Source organism: Atractosteus spatula, chromosome 1 (assembly GCF_055471065.1).
Source record: "Atractosteus spatula isolate fAtrSpa1 chromosome 1, fAtrSpa1.hap1, whole genome shotgun sequence".
Classification (NCBI taxonomy): Eukaryota; Metazoa; Chordata; class Actinopteri; order Semionotiformes; family Lepisosteidae; genus Atractosteus; species Atractosteus spatula.
In genome coordinates, this window is record NC_142706.1 from 73,559,020 (window position 1) to 73,572,330 (window position 13,311).

At 40.7% G+C, this 13,311-nt stretch overlaps 1 protein-coding gene and 1 non-coding gene across 4 annotated transcripts in view; both read left to right on the forward strand.

The window, feature by feature from the left end:
• The window catches only part of LOC148841990 (mitochondrial antiviral-signaling protein-like), a 28,121-nt gene that overhangs the window by 153 nt on the left and 14,657 nt on the right, over nt 1-13,311 (forward strand). Inside the window, exons 2-7 of one of the 3 annotated variants that reach the window (XM_088918915.1) lie at nt 849-899; nt 2,197-2,250; nt 2,608-2,685; nt 4,589-4,621; nt 5,416-5,505; nt 5,592-5,718. The gene's annotated coding sequence lies outside the window, so the exon portion shown is untranslated. Of the gene's footprint in view, nt 1-848; nt 900-2,196; nt 2,251-2,607; nt 4,622-5,415; nt 5,506-5,591; nt 5,719-10,438; nt 11,642-13,311 lie in introns of those variants that run through there. The other 2 variants (XM_088918924.1, XM_088918941.1) reach the window with 2 other exon arrangements.
• On the forward strand, nt 10,092-10,210 carry LOC148841991 (5S ribosomal RNA). Its single transcript, XR_016093697.1, has one exon. It is a non-coding gene; the product is annotated as a 5S ribosomal RNA (ribosomal RNA).

The following is a 13,311-nucleotide window of genomic DNA, read 5'->3' on the forward strand; positions in this document are numbered from 1 at the left end:
TATGTATTTAAAGCAGAATTTTCTTTTGGTTAGCTTGTATAGCATTTTGAATACCTTTCATAGGTTAGGACGAATCATGGAACCATGTTTAAATTAAAATGCTTTTAAGAAAAAAGTGAACATAAAACGTTAAAGGCATTTGTCATTATATATTTATATTTTTTCATATATAAAAAAGATCTTTCTGTTATAGTTTGCTGGTCACTATATCTAATAATTGTTAGTATTCTTGGTAAATGAAAGTTTTCAATTCCATTTGAAAAAAATATACATACTTCGTGGCTGAAGAGATAGTCAGTTCACAGTTGAAACCCTTATTTTCAAACAATTCCAAGAAAGTCGTGTTTGAAAGATGTTACAAAGTGTTCATTAATAGTGTTAATAGTTATAGTTAATAGTGTAATATTGCATAACGTTGTCTTATATCCAGCTTTAGTTAAAAGCATGTCGGGACCTGAGACCAATATTTTTATTGTTTAAATGATGTTCCAGTCTGGGCACAAGGCTAAGAAAAGGTGTACCTGTATCCAGGGAATATGAAAAAAAAGGTGACAGGGGTTTGTGTTTTTCATTTCTCAAAGCTTCCTAAAATCTTATCAAGTAAGATCTCATCTCTCTATAAATATAAAGTATAATAACTTATTCACTGCTCTTTGGTATAATAAAGAGAAACCAAATAACTCCAATCAGTATTATTCATATTGTGTGGTGTTAGTGGTAAGAACAGTTGTGTTTAAGGATAAGGCATTGAAACAGAAATAAAGGAAAGGACACTTTTTTTGTGATAAATGGAGCTCCTGTTATCAAATGTGTTAACATGGTGCTAAGATGCATTCATTTTTTTACAGGTATCCTGACTGGGCAATGCAGTAGTACAATACCAGTGAAAGAAATTATAGGTAATTATTGATAGGATTTTAGACTGTTACCCTTATCTAAAGATGACCTAACCAAAATAAAGAACAATTCTTCCTCCTCCGAAGACTGTATGTTCATGACGGAAACCCGAATTGCTCGTTACAGGACAGTTCTCACGGCTGCCTGGGTGCTGAGTCCCCCTGGGATTTTCCCGTCACTCATCTCATGCCTTGTTCCAGTTGTACACTGCTGTGCACAATGATGTCAGTTGTTATTTTCCTGCACCATATTATTTCAACACACTGTACTCCCCGTGACTAAGGCTGCTGTTTATGCTGACAGGCTGTGGCTTATTTAGCACTTCTCAGCACCATGCCAATAGCGTCGCTGACGCGTCCCACCCCAGGGTGTGAATCCACGCCAGTGCCTTCCGCTGCTCCACTGCCCTCACAGCTGCTTTACTTTGCTCCTGTCGGTCTTGTATCGAATCGGCCAGGTTTGGGCCCTGCCTCAAAGGGTGTTTTTTGGATTATATCGTTTGAGTTTTATAAATCGCCACCAGTTCACTTTTAACCTCCTGCAGCGATCACCCCTGAGGGCAGAAGGCAGGGCAGGAGAGAGCAAAGCTTCTGCTAGCAGTGCAGGAGGTACAGAGGGAAAGAAAGGAAACCTCCCTTGTCATATATAAAGGGTGTAAAGGTCATAGGTGGAAGGTCAAAGAGTCCAACGCTGGGGGCGGAATGGTAACGTCCCTTAAATTCTGCAGATTTAGCTATTTATTCTAACATTCTGCTTGCTTTTTCTACTCTATCCCCACATTGACTAGACGATATACTGTAAATGATGTGCCAATATAAATATCTAACTCTTGTTCATGGATAACTTCTTCAAGCTTCATGTTTCCCAGCTTGTATTTACGTATTTATATGTCATATTTTTGCCAGGTGCATGTAGACCTCTGCAGATACTAACATTAAAGGCCATCTGCCAGGTGTTTGATCAGTCCTGATTTTTGTCCATTAGTTCTCAGTCCACATACAGTACTTTGAATGCCTACAGCCTGCAGTTTAAGTATTAGACCTAACAATTTAGAAGTACTTGCATCAAACCTTTCCTATTTTTCAATATATAGAGTATGCTCTGTTTGTAACTCCTACTACTCCTGCTTGTTGAAATAATTCTTAGTAAGATAGTTAAGCAAGGCCTACCTTTCCTAAATCCATGTTTATACACTTGTCTGGTCTGATGTGATCCCCTGGAACAATCTGGCTAAAGACTGAAACTCAAGACAGTTGTAAGAGAACCAGCTTTACACATGAAGCGCATCTTACCTTGCAGCTTGCATGAAAAAAGAATGCAGTGAAGCCTCAAGACACTGTGGTCTGAATCATGGTAAGGATGGCTACAGTTGAACTAGCAGTTTTGAGTAAAAATGTAACCTACTGAGATCTTTGTGTAATGAATAAAATAACACTACTGATTTCTTCTGAACCAAAGGCTGAACATGCTATAAATGCTATATTTAAAGTACATCCATAAGAAATCATTTGTAGCCTTTTTTAATCTTAATGCTACTGTATAACCTATAATAATATGTAAAATATATTATAGATTATATAATAATGTACAGTATAACCTTGAACTCCTCCTTTCTCCCTGCCAGGTGTATTACAGGATTAATAGCTGATATAAGTTTGGACTGGCATGATAGCCTATATTAAATAAACAAACGTATTTTATTTTTTTCAGAATGCTATACAGAAGAATGCAATGATGGGATTAAAGTTTGTTTAATGTATGGATTTAATTTACTTTATGAAAATTCCAGTAAGTGAATTTACATTATTTTATTCTCACATTTCAGCATCAGCTTAGCACAAAAATTAAAGAGTACCTCATGGCAAAAACTGCTTTTTAATATATTGCTTTTTTTACTTGGCTATTCTCTTGGCAGTTCTGGGATGTTTTCAGGCTGAATATTAATCCGATCAGTAATCAGGCGAATGTGTACTACTGCGTGTTCCCTAAGGAAGACGCTGATGTTGTGGCTCTGTTCTGAGCAGTCCTTGTACATCAGAGGTGGAAATGTAAGACACACGGAATAAATAAATCAATAAATAAATAAATAAACGGAATAAATCACCACGATCTGAAGTTTTTTTCTCCATTGATCTCCCAGATGGATTAGGTGGGCTAAATGGCCTGTCCTCGTTTGTAACTATTCTTATGTTCCAAAACAAACAAGCATGAAATATTAACTCGGATCTTTCAAGAGCCAAAACAGCAGCTGTACCCATTAAGGGAAGAACTGCAACAAGTGCCCAACAGCATACATTACAACAGGGACAAAGCAAAGCCAGGGAACTACAGACCCATAAATCATAACCCCTGTCATATATAATATTAAGTAAAGAATGAAAAGAATTTGGGGTGTAGAAAAGGCAGATCCTGTTGAGCTCATTTGTTAGGTTACATTGCAACAACAGTGGCAGATGCGCCCAGAACTTAAGGAGGCATAACGTTTTATTCCTGAAACTGAGAAATGTAGGAGTCAAAGGGAGTATAAACACATTGAGAAGTGGTCAAGCCATAGAAAACAGCAGCAATATGGGTAGCTGTGTAATTAGAGAAGCACCAAAGAGAAAGAGGAGGCACATCTTTATACAAAGGGTTGTAGGAGTCTGGAAGAACATTCCCAGCCAATTTGTTGAAATCTATATCCTGGCTTCTTTCATTAAAACAGCTGGATGAGATCCTGGGGGCAACTAGCTACTAACTACCAAACAGGCTAAATTAGCTATATTGCCTCCTCTCTTTTGTAACTGTCCTTATGTTCTAAGAGATCTGTATTAGGTCTGCTGCTCTCTTCACCTTATAGGAATGATTTTGATTTTGGAATAGTTAATAGACTTTGGCACCAGGTCTTTGGATGGCAAACAATAAAAGGGATAAAGGAAAAAAAATCACTCAGACTCTATTCATGACTGGATAGACACCTGGAAAATTAACTATATGCTGACATATAAGGTAACAATCAGGTCAAAAAAAACTTCTTCTGTACATATCAGATGGGTCATTGAAGTAGAGGAGCTCACTCACAGGTATAAAAGAAACTAGGAATTATGTTCTTCTCTTTCCGCTGGGTAGAAGCGAAAAAAAAGACAACAAAAGGACTACGTTTCAGAGGGAAAAGTAATATTAAGATTATACAAAGCACTATTTACTCCTCACTTCATACACATGCTCTGTACCCTCGAGGTTACCGCAGTGAAAAAACGATTTTTCCGACTTAGAAAGATGTGTCATATATGGAGAGGTCAAAGAAACCGATTCTCCAGTCTCGAGAGGTGGATATTACGAGGGGATTCTTGATTCAAGCCAATCAAACTGCTTCTTTCATGCTCGGCTGCAACACAAGCTGTTGTGGAGACGACTGGAAGTGAACTGAGGGTAGGACACTCTCGTTAAGCAAAGTCTGGTGTGTGTCTGAATCCAGGCACCCAGCCTGCAGGTGAAAACGCCAAGACATGACTGGGTGATCCTCAGGCTAATAACATACTTCAGTAACTTGAACATTGTGTATGTTTTGTTCTCTGCCTTGCAGTTCTTTATACAACATACAGGTACATGCCACATAGAACATTGTTAGTCATGCTAGTAGCAGCAGTAACAAGAATAGTTCTAGTATTGGCACTTGTACAAGTTTGTTGATATTTGTTTTGCTTTGAAGGTTACCACAAGAAGAAGGACTTCTCTGTGTACGGTAAAGTCTGATCTTTTGAACTAAATTGTTTTATTATATTTTTTACAAATGAAGCAGAAGGAATCTGAACGAGCCATTTTAATGTGGAAAGACAATCCGCACCAAACCTGTGCAACAGAAACCAGGAGCCAATAAACTGCTATGGTTCTTAACACGTTAGAGCATTAATGTCTAACCTGGTGGCTAAGGATCACCTTTTCCCAGAAGAGACACCAGGCAATTGAACACAATCTGCAGAACACACAGCAGGAGGGTCAGTGGACTGGGCCTGGGCCTCGCAGTTTATATCAGTAAAGATAAAAGTGTCACTTAACAGCTCAGGCCTTTCTTCATAAAACCATATCTCTTTATTAATGCTCAGAGACACCTACCACATGGCCTACTTTCACTCTGCTGAGATGATGGTTTTCCATTGTTTCCATTGTGATGTCATCACACATCAAAGCACTTTGAGAGGAGTGTCCAGAAAAGATATGCATAAGTCCAAGGAATTAGAATAATGACATCATATGTGGGATGCCCAGGCCTTGCATCCTAAGTCAGACAAACGCTCTTGACCAGCATTCATGTGTGATCTTTCCTTGTATAGGAAGAAAGGAGCTGTATCCCAGCTATTACACTGAATCCCAATTTGATCTTAATCTCATGAAATTCAGAGTAAAATATAGTCTTCATTTTACACTACACACCATTGGTTTCAGACAGGTACACCAAATACACCTTAATACCAGGATGTGTACGGGTGTCCTTTTATATAAAAGGCCAAACCATTGAACCTATCCACTCTTTCACAGATCTTGTAGAATGTGCAATTGATCAGTGCCTTGATGGAGTTAAGGACACTTTAAACCGTCTGAGGACAAACTCTATGCAGTATAAATCAGGTAAGATTTTTTCTTTTTTATCTTGAAACACTTATTATTGCTAATTATTTTGAGGCTTGATTATTTTGGGTTTTTTTTCTTTTTAGGTGCTGCTGAGTCTTTCTATGCCTGCCTTAGATCCGTAAGAGAATGTGTTTATGCTCAAGACATAAAGGATGAGCTGTGAAAGGTACTGACTGCATTACAGCCTTGTCATTTTAACAATGTAAAAAGGTAAGCTCAAAAGCTTTCACTTTTTCATTTAAAAATAACACACTATATTGAGCTTTATTTAATATATCAATCCATTTTCTCACTGCGGGACGACTATGAAGATAGTCACAGGACACATACACAAACATGCACACACTCACACCAGGGCCAATTTCCCCAGAAACCAATGACCTACCAGTGTATCGTTGGACTGCGTGTTTGGAGGAAACACGCACACGAACACAGGGAGAACATACGAACTCCACACAGACAGCACCCCAGGAAATTGAACTCAGGGCCCCAGTGCTGTGAGGCAGCAGTGCTAATCACTATACCACCATGGCACCTCAATAGTGTCAGTGGGTGTCAGTTAGTTATTGGTAGTTTCCACATCTCATGTGAGTCCTAATTAGTGATCTGTTTGGATATGTACTGTGTAATTTCACGATATTAGAGGAGGCTGGATTTTAGGAAGCAGTCTGGGGAGACTGCTGAGGAGTGTGCTAGTGAAGAAGAGAGCTTCCTTAAGTCTTTAGTGTGTAAGCCTGTGGAAACTCCAAAACCTCCAGACTACTTTTTTATTGTCTTACTTTCCCGGAGCCACCTTGTGTAATAAGAGTGGGGTCAGTCACAATGTTTTAATGCACATAAGCTCAGAACAACTAAGGTAAGATCACTTTATTGGCCATATAAAACTTCTTGTCTTAGGAATTTGTCTTTTCGCAACTTGCTCTCCATGAGAGAGACAGACAGGGAGAGGCTTGGGGTCAGAGCGCAGGGTCAGCCATGTATATGGCACCTGTAACGGGAGCCAGTCCAGGCTCCCGTGAAGAGTAGTTCTGCACCCTGTGCAGACGGTATAATCCAGAAGTAAATGGAAAAGGACAATGGGGAGGAGACGACGAGAATCAGGAGGGGTCAACAGACGGGGGGGCATGATGATGGTAGGCTGGTGCTCGGGGGGCGTAGCCAGGGCGAACAAGTCTAAGGAATCCAGAGGGGCAATCTGTGGTGAAGTCCAAAAGTCCAAATCCGGGTGATCCAATCGAGACAAGACAAGACAGAGTTAAAAGCCGGAACGGGATCCGGTGCAGAGACCAGGAATAAAAACGGGATGACGAGGCCAGGCGCTCTGAGCCCCGGACTCAGCTGGGTCAGGACGCCGGTAGGAGACCTGTGCCCTCAAGCCACGGACGTAGGGCGACTTGATGGTAGGCGGGCCTCTGGGCATCTGTCTTCCAATGCAGAGCCCAGAGTAGTGAGAGCACCAGGCCTAAATAAGGAGGGGCAGGACTGGGGGCAGGTGCACGTAATTAGAAAATAAGAAAGAGGAGGGATTACAATCGTGACAGCACCCCTGGAGCAGCTGGGGTTAAGGGCCTTGCTCAGAGGCCCAACAGAGTAGGATTCCTCTGCCGGCTGCAGGATAGGAACTTGCAACCTTCCAGCCACAGAGCCACCGCAATCACAAGAGACTGAAGACTGGTGGTGAGTCCAGTGCTCTGAGGTGTATCTGTCCAAGATAGCCGTTTATATAAGGCTTTCTCATCCAATATACACATTCTGAGTGGAACACGCACACAATTGAGATTCAGTATTCACATATTTACATCAATCCCCCATCTTAGGGACTCACTCGCAGCATTTATCACACTCACTGTTTTGTGAAACATCTCTAGAACAGTGAAATATTGATATCACAGTTACATGCCTCTTGCTACAATAAACATTTCCCAACGTAGTCAGATGAGCGGTATTGTTTTCCTAGCTGTGCTTGCAGAAGAATGTCAATAGATGTAAAGAGTGGGAGCGTGAGGTTACCAAAAAGATTCCGGGGTACTGATTTAGGAAATCTGCATTGTTACGGGGGTTATGCTCTTAACTTCTTACAACAAACAATCAAACCGAGAACTCCAACGAAGGCTGACATTTTCAGAGAAAAAGTGGGGAAAACACCCCTGTGTTTGCAGCTACTAATGCTACTGTAGCAGTAGAGCAGTGTGAAGTCGGCAACTGTAACGTGAACTGGCTTGCACCTTTCAAAATAAAAGTCTCAGTAGGACCCCCCCACCCCGGTGGGCGTGGCGTCTTGAGGTTACCGGGGAAACGAGCTGTTCCAGTTCCGGGGTGTCTCTGTGAATACAGAGTCATCTACTGGGGACGCTACTGGGGAAGCAGAGTTCATAGTAGTAGTTTATATTTTTTTAGAGTTTCAAAAATAAGAAATTCTACGTTTTGATTCATTTCTTCTCTTATTTTAGAAAGAAATAATATGAGAAGTAGCTATTTTTTTCTTACTTTTACGTCCTTTAATTAAACATGTTCGACCGCTACGGTATATACTGTTTCGAATATCGTGCTATTTTATTGTTTTAGGGTTTCCACAGGGATGAACGAAGTGAATCTTCTCAGGGTGGAGAAAGCCACACCGTTCTTCACAGGGAGATGACTCATTATTTTAGACTCTAAAACTGTTACTGTCATGCTCAGGTGTGCATTCTGATTTCACTTTATAATTTTAATAATTTATTGTTTCCTCTGAAGAGCATTCTGTTATTTGTTCCTTGTCTCTGACACAGATAATTGCCAGTCTTCAACTATAATTGGATAGTTGGAAGAAATTCAGAAGCATGTACAATACTGTGTCATTTAAAAAGGTACTGATAATAATAACATGGGGTTTGGGTTTGAAATATATTATTGCATTAGATTACTATAGTTTGTTACTGTACTTATGTTCTGAAATAAGACATTGTGGGTGTTCTACTTAGCTGAAAAGTGCTGCAAAGTAGTTCCCTTTTTTCCTTCTCAAAGCTAACACTTGTCATGTGCTGATGAACTGTTTTGTGAAAGTTTGTGATTTTATTTTAGTGGGATAAAAAATAAAAAGGAATTATTAAATAACACAAATCTGGATGTATCTACAGCATTGACCCTGTTACACCTCTGGCTCTCAGCGCCAGCAGGAATAGTAAACTGCCTCAGGCTCCTTGTACTGTGAGCTCTTGAGTACAGTATCTCACACTTTTCATTGAATTGAAGTGTCTGCTCTTGATGAAGGCAGAAACCTTCAGGCCTGTTTGTTATTCTTTTTGTGATGTCAGTTAAATTCAGATAAATGCCCAGTTGACTCTACTGAGAAAAAAGTTTAGATTGACAAAACTCTGACAGGCTTGTCATGTTCCATATTAAAGCTTCATAAAGGAAAAGACAGTGAAGGTGGAAAATTAATTTTTCACCAGTTTAAAAATTTAAATGGGGGGTGAAACACATTGTTTCTACAATATCAACAGGTTAACTTCATATGTCCCCAATGGAGAATAAACACATGAGGACACCTGGGCATTTTACTGAATGTAAGGAAGAATTAGCAAATATTAGCAGGAAGTCTGTGTATTTGTAGCACAGTCCTCTGGCCCACACAGGAAAATTCTCAGAGACCAAAAATACCAGTTACACGTTTTGCTTTATAAAATGCAAAATTGACAATGGTGACATTTTCTGTTCGTATCGTTTTTCATCTTTGTCTAAGGCTGTGGTTAATGTCTAAATTGGATTAGACAGAAAGCTATTAGTTGGGATGACCATATTTTGGTTTTCAAAAAAGAAGATGGGGGGGGGGGGGGGTAATCGACACTGGACACATGCCTCCAAAGTAATGAATTTTTATTACTATTTCTAATTTAAAAAAATCAATTTAAACTCTCTAGTTTTTATTAAACTTCTTAGTAAACTTTTAAACAGTTGCAAGGTTGCTATTTCTGTTCCATAATGGCAAAGAAGGAAAAAACAAAAATATAGCCCTATTTTAAACTTGAAGTTTTTTTTTCATTTTAACACAACAAAAGTCTTAGCATCTGAGAGAAAAAAATAAAGACATCATAACTTAGGTGAAGTCCTCATTGACATTGACAAAGTGTGCGCTCCAGGTTCCCTCTCGGGGCTCTGCAGCACAGCGTCCCGGCGCTTCCTCCTCGCCGGCCGCCGGGACAGCGGAAAGGCAGCGAGAAGGAGCCTCTTGCTCTGACGCCGCAAGGCCACAAGAGGGCGGAGGCGCCGCGCGTCTGGCCGACGTGTAGGGCCGGTGCGCTTTATGTGCCGAAATAAAACGCGACAGCCCAGAAATGTTTTCAGAGTGCTGTGCACTGGAGGTTTCTGTCTTGTGAACACTTGCCTTGTGCTCCTCCGTGCAGTTTGTTTGTCCTGCTCCAGTGCGGGACAAGAGCAGGGCAAGCCAACTGAAGGGAGCACATTCGCCAACATCCAGGCACGCACTGAGTTCGAAAGCGGCTCCTTTCCAAAGAATCGCACATGAACGATCCCTCAGTCCCGCCCAGGGGGCACGGCGCCCCCGCCACACAGCTTCAAGTAGCGAGTCCGGCGCCCCGGCTTTCGCTTACGGCCACACCACCCTGAACACGCCCGATCTCGTCTGATCTCGGAAGCTAAGCAGGGTCGGGCCTGGTTAGTACTTGGATGGGAGACCGCCTGGGAATACCAGGTGCTGTAAGCTTTTGCTCTCTCGGCCAGCAGGGGTCGCCTATTATGTACAGTGTATATATATGGTAGTTAATACAGTGTAATGCGTACGTGGTGTGTACTACTTTAATCACCAAGTTTGTTTAACAAAAATACAAAACCTTTTTTTTAAATGATCTTTAATCATCACATTTTTAAAATAAAAAACATTAAAAAATTACATTAAAACACATTATACAGTGAATTACATTATTTACAAAAAGAGAAAACATGTTTAACCTTCAAAAAATACATTACATTCATATACATGTTTGCTACATAATTTTAAAATTAATTTTGCAATTCCTATCCTTAATCACACACAAAACACTGTCCACCCCCCCCCAAATGCTTTTGAAAGATTTCCAACTTGTGAGTTAATTTATGAAGAGTACATTCAACATTCAAAATTACTACAACATCACTAGTAAAAGTTTATTTTTCCCTATTCTTATGACCAATTTTGCCAGACCGAACAGGAAATCTGCATGTTTCACTCTTTCTTATACCTAATATTGCCGTCATATTCATAATCTTCATAATTCACATGAAACAGAAGTAATGCCAACTGTAGTTTGTGTAGCTCCCTGGTTCGGCCTTTTCTGCCTTTTTAGGGAACGATTTTCCAAACAGTAGAAACAGCTATCTCAGGTGCCTAATCCAAAGACAGGAGGATAAACTGGCGAATGAGAAGAGACCAGCCCTGCTTGGTTATTTGATAGCTGGCAGAAAACCGGTTCCAGATTTTCCTGAAACTTTTCCAGAGAGTCATTTTCAGCGTGGTTGGGTCACTTTTTCTACATTACCTTGCTCTTTTTGTAAAGTGCTTCCTACGCCTTGTTGTTAGCCATTATTTCACTGCTGAGCTCCAAGACAGCGTGTTGCCTTGTGCGTTTTCGTTCACTCATCTTTTCGAGATACATTTTCTTTTGCGCCACTATTCCGCGATTCAAACTGAAAAGAAAAGAAATAACCACGAAGCCCCACAACTCAGGGGCGTATACTGGTCTCCTAAAACTAGTCCTTGTTACATGTTCGCTTCTGGTCCTCATGAATAGATCCTGGCACGGGTGCTGGAGGTCACTGAGACTTTAAGGTCACCTTGTGGGGGTTTATGGCCCGATTCTCGTGGGGGATCGGCTCCTTGTTTTCTTACCTTACACCTTGCAACTTATTTGTCTCTTCGAGGTTCTCGAGAACCGTAATACTTTTACAGAGCTAAACATTTTGGTCGCAGCCGCCGGAAACTTTCCAGGAAAGTTACATTCGCTTGTCCTTAGCCTCGAGGCTCACAACAACTTTTGACCGACAGCAGTCTGCTCCACTCCCACGCCGCAGCCAGACGGCAGGAGCGCTGGGCGGAGCAAGAGAGCGCCGCAGCTCGGGCACAGGCAAAGTCAAAGCTCCGGGCGTCTGCCAGCATCAGGTAAGCAAGACTTAGCGTTGCTCTTCGAGTCTTGTAAGGTAGGAGATCATGAACAAAATGCGGCTTCATTCATATTGTCTTCTAATGCTGCCGGACGCACATTTTCGAAAATGATTTCCGCAGTTAATTTCAGTTTATGTAGTTGACAGCGTGTTTTTTCCCCCCGTGTACGCCGGGACCTGCTGTGCGTTTTCTTACTGTCAAACTGTAAAGTGTATTGTTTTTCTCTATTTGCGAATTTCAACAGTTTTAGGTTGGACGATTGCAAGGGCATTACGGGCGCCCGACATTTCGGGAGACAAAGTGGCAGTGATTTAATTCCGATATGCTGGCGTTAATAATTAAAAATAATCTAATGTGACCTTAGAAACCTACTGTATGATATTGTAAAGGTTTATGAAACAAGTTTCGACATCATTGTACGAAAAGGAAAACGCTTATATTTAGCTGTGAGTAGTAATGTTCGCTAAAGTCGCCACCAGTATAAAATATACTTGTTTATATAGCAAAGTGCAGTTTTACTTAGTTCTGTAGGCTATTAAGTAGCGGATTCCAAGTGTATCAGATTAGATCCCATACTTACTGTACATAGCAGACAGCACAGCAGTAGGTTCTCCCAAAAGAAACTACTGAATCAGTTTTAATGTTTCTTATTTCCCCTGAAGTTCCTTCTTCAAAATAAATATTAGACGGCTCCGCAAACACTCGATTTCGCGAGAGAAGGCCACTTGTCTGTGCAAAGAGATAACTCTTAGCTGATGACTTATTTTGAGGTGCTGTAAAAATAAATACGCAGTTGAGCTTTGAACTTGAACTTTTTTTTTTCTCAGGGTCAGGTCGTAATTTTAACACGCTTCAATGCCAAGAGCAGGTGTACGCTAGCGATATTGTTTACAGCTTCGTAAGACTCAGGTAAAGAAACACTGGTATTGACAGTGGTCAAATAGCGCAAAAAATAATGTAGAGGGAAGATGACTACAATGACGGATGGAGCACCTATTGTACATCTGTTCCGCCAATGAAAAGAAACTGTTGACATTCCCTGATCTTATTTTTGACGAGAGCAGGCAATTTGTTCTATAGTATATTATGACATTTGCTTAGTTGCTCGAGGAAAAAAAAATGTAATGCAGTTCAAATTAAATGAAGCCCCGATAATGTGGCACACAACGTTATTTTTTTTTCCTGGTGCGTTCAGAATGAAAATTAATGTTTAAGACTGCCAGGGGGTTTCAGAATTCAGCCGGTAGTCAGGTTGGTCCTGTTCGCTTTATTGCAAAAGTTATTGTTTCGACAGCAATAAAGCTTACTGCACCGTGGTGCTCATTCAACTTATGGAATCATTCCAAGCTGCTACTGTTTTTAAGAATATAAGCTTCCATGACCACCCAGAAATGTCAGAATTTTAATTAGCAGTTTACAGTACTGTGCATTTGTTCTAACCTGGAATCAGTTGTTTCCTCTTGAAATCCTCACTGATCCTCGGTTTCTGTTCCTTGCGAACACCGGGTTTTTTCGTGTGACAGTGCTTCTTGCATGATCAAGCATGTTTCTCTCTGTTGCTTCCGTTCCTTGAATATCACAGACTGTTTTGGGTTTTTGGGCATCTTAGTCAGTGACACTATTAGGTGAGCAACGAAAGAACCTCTTTCAATGAGTTGGTCACAATA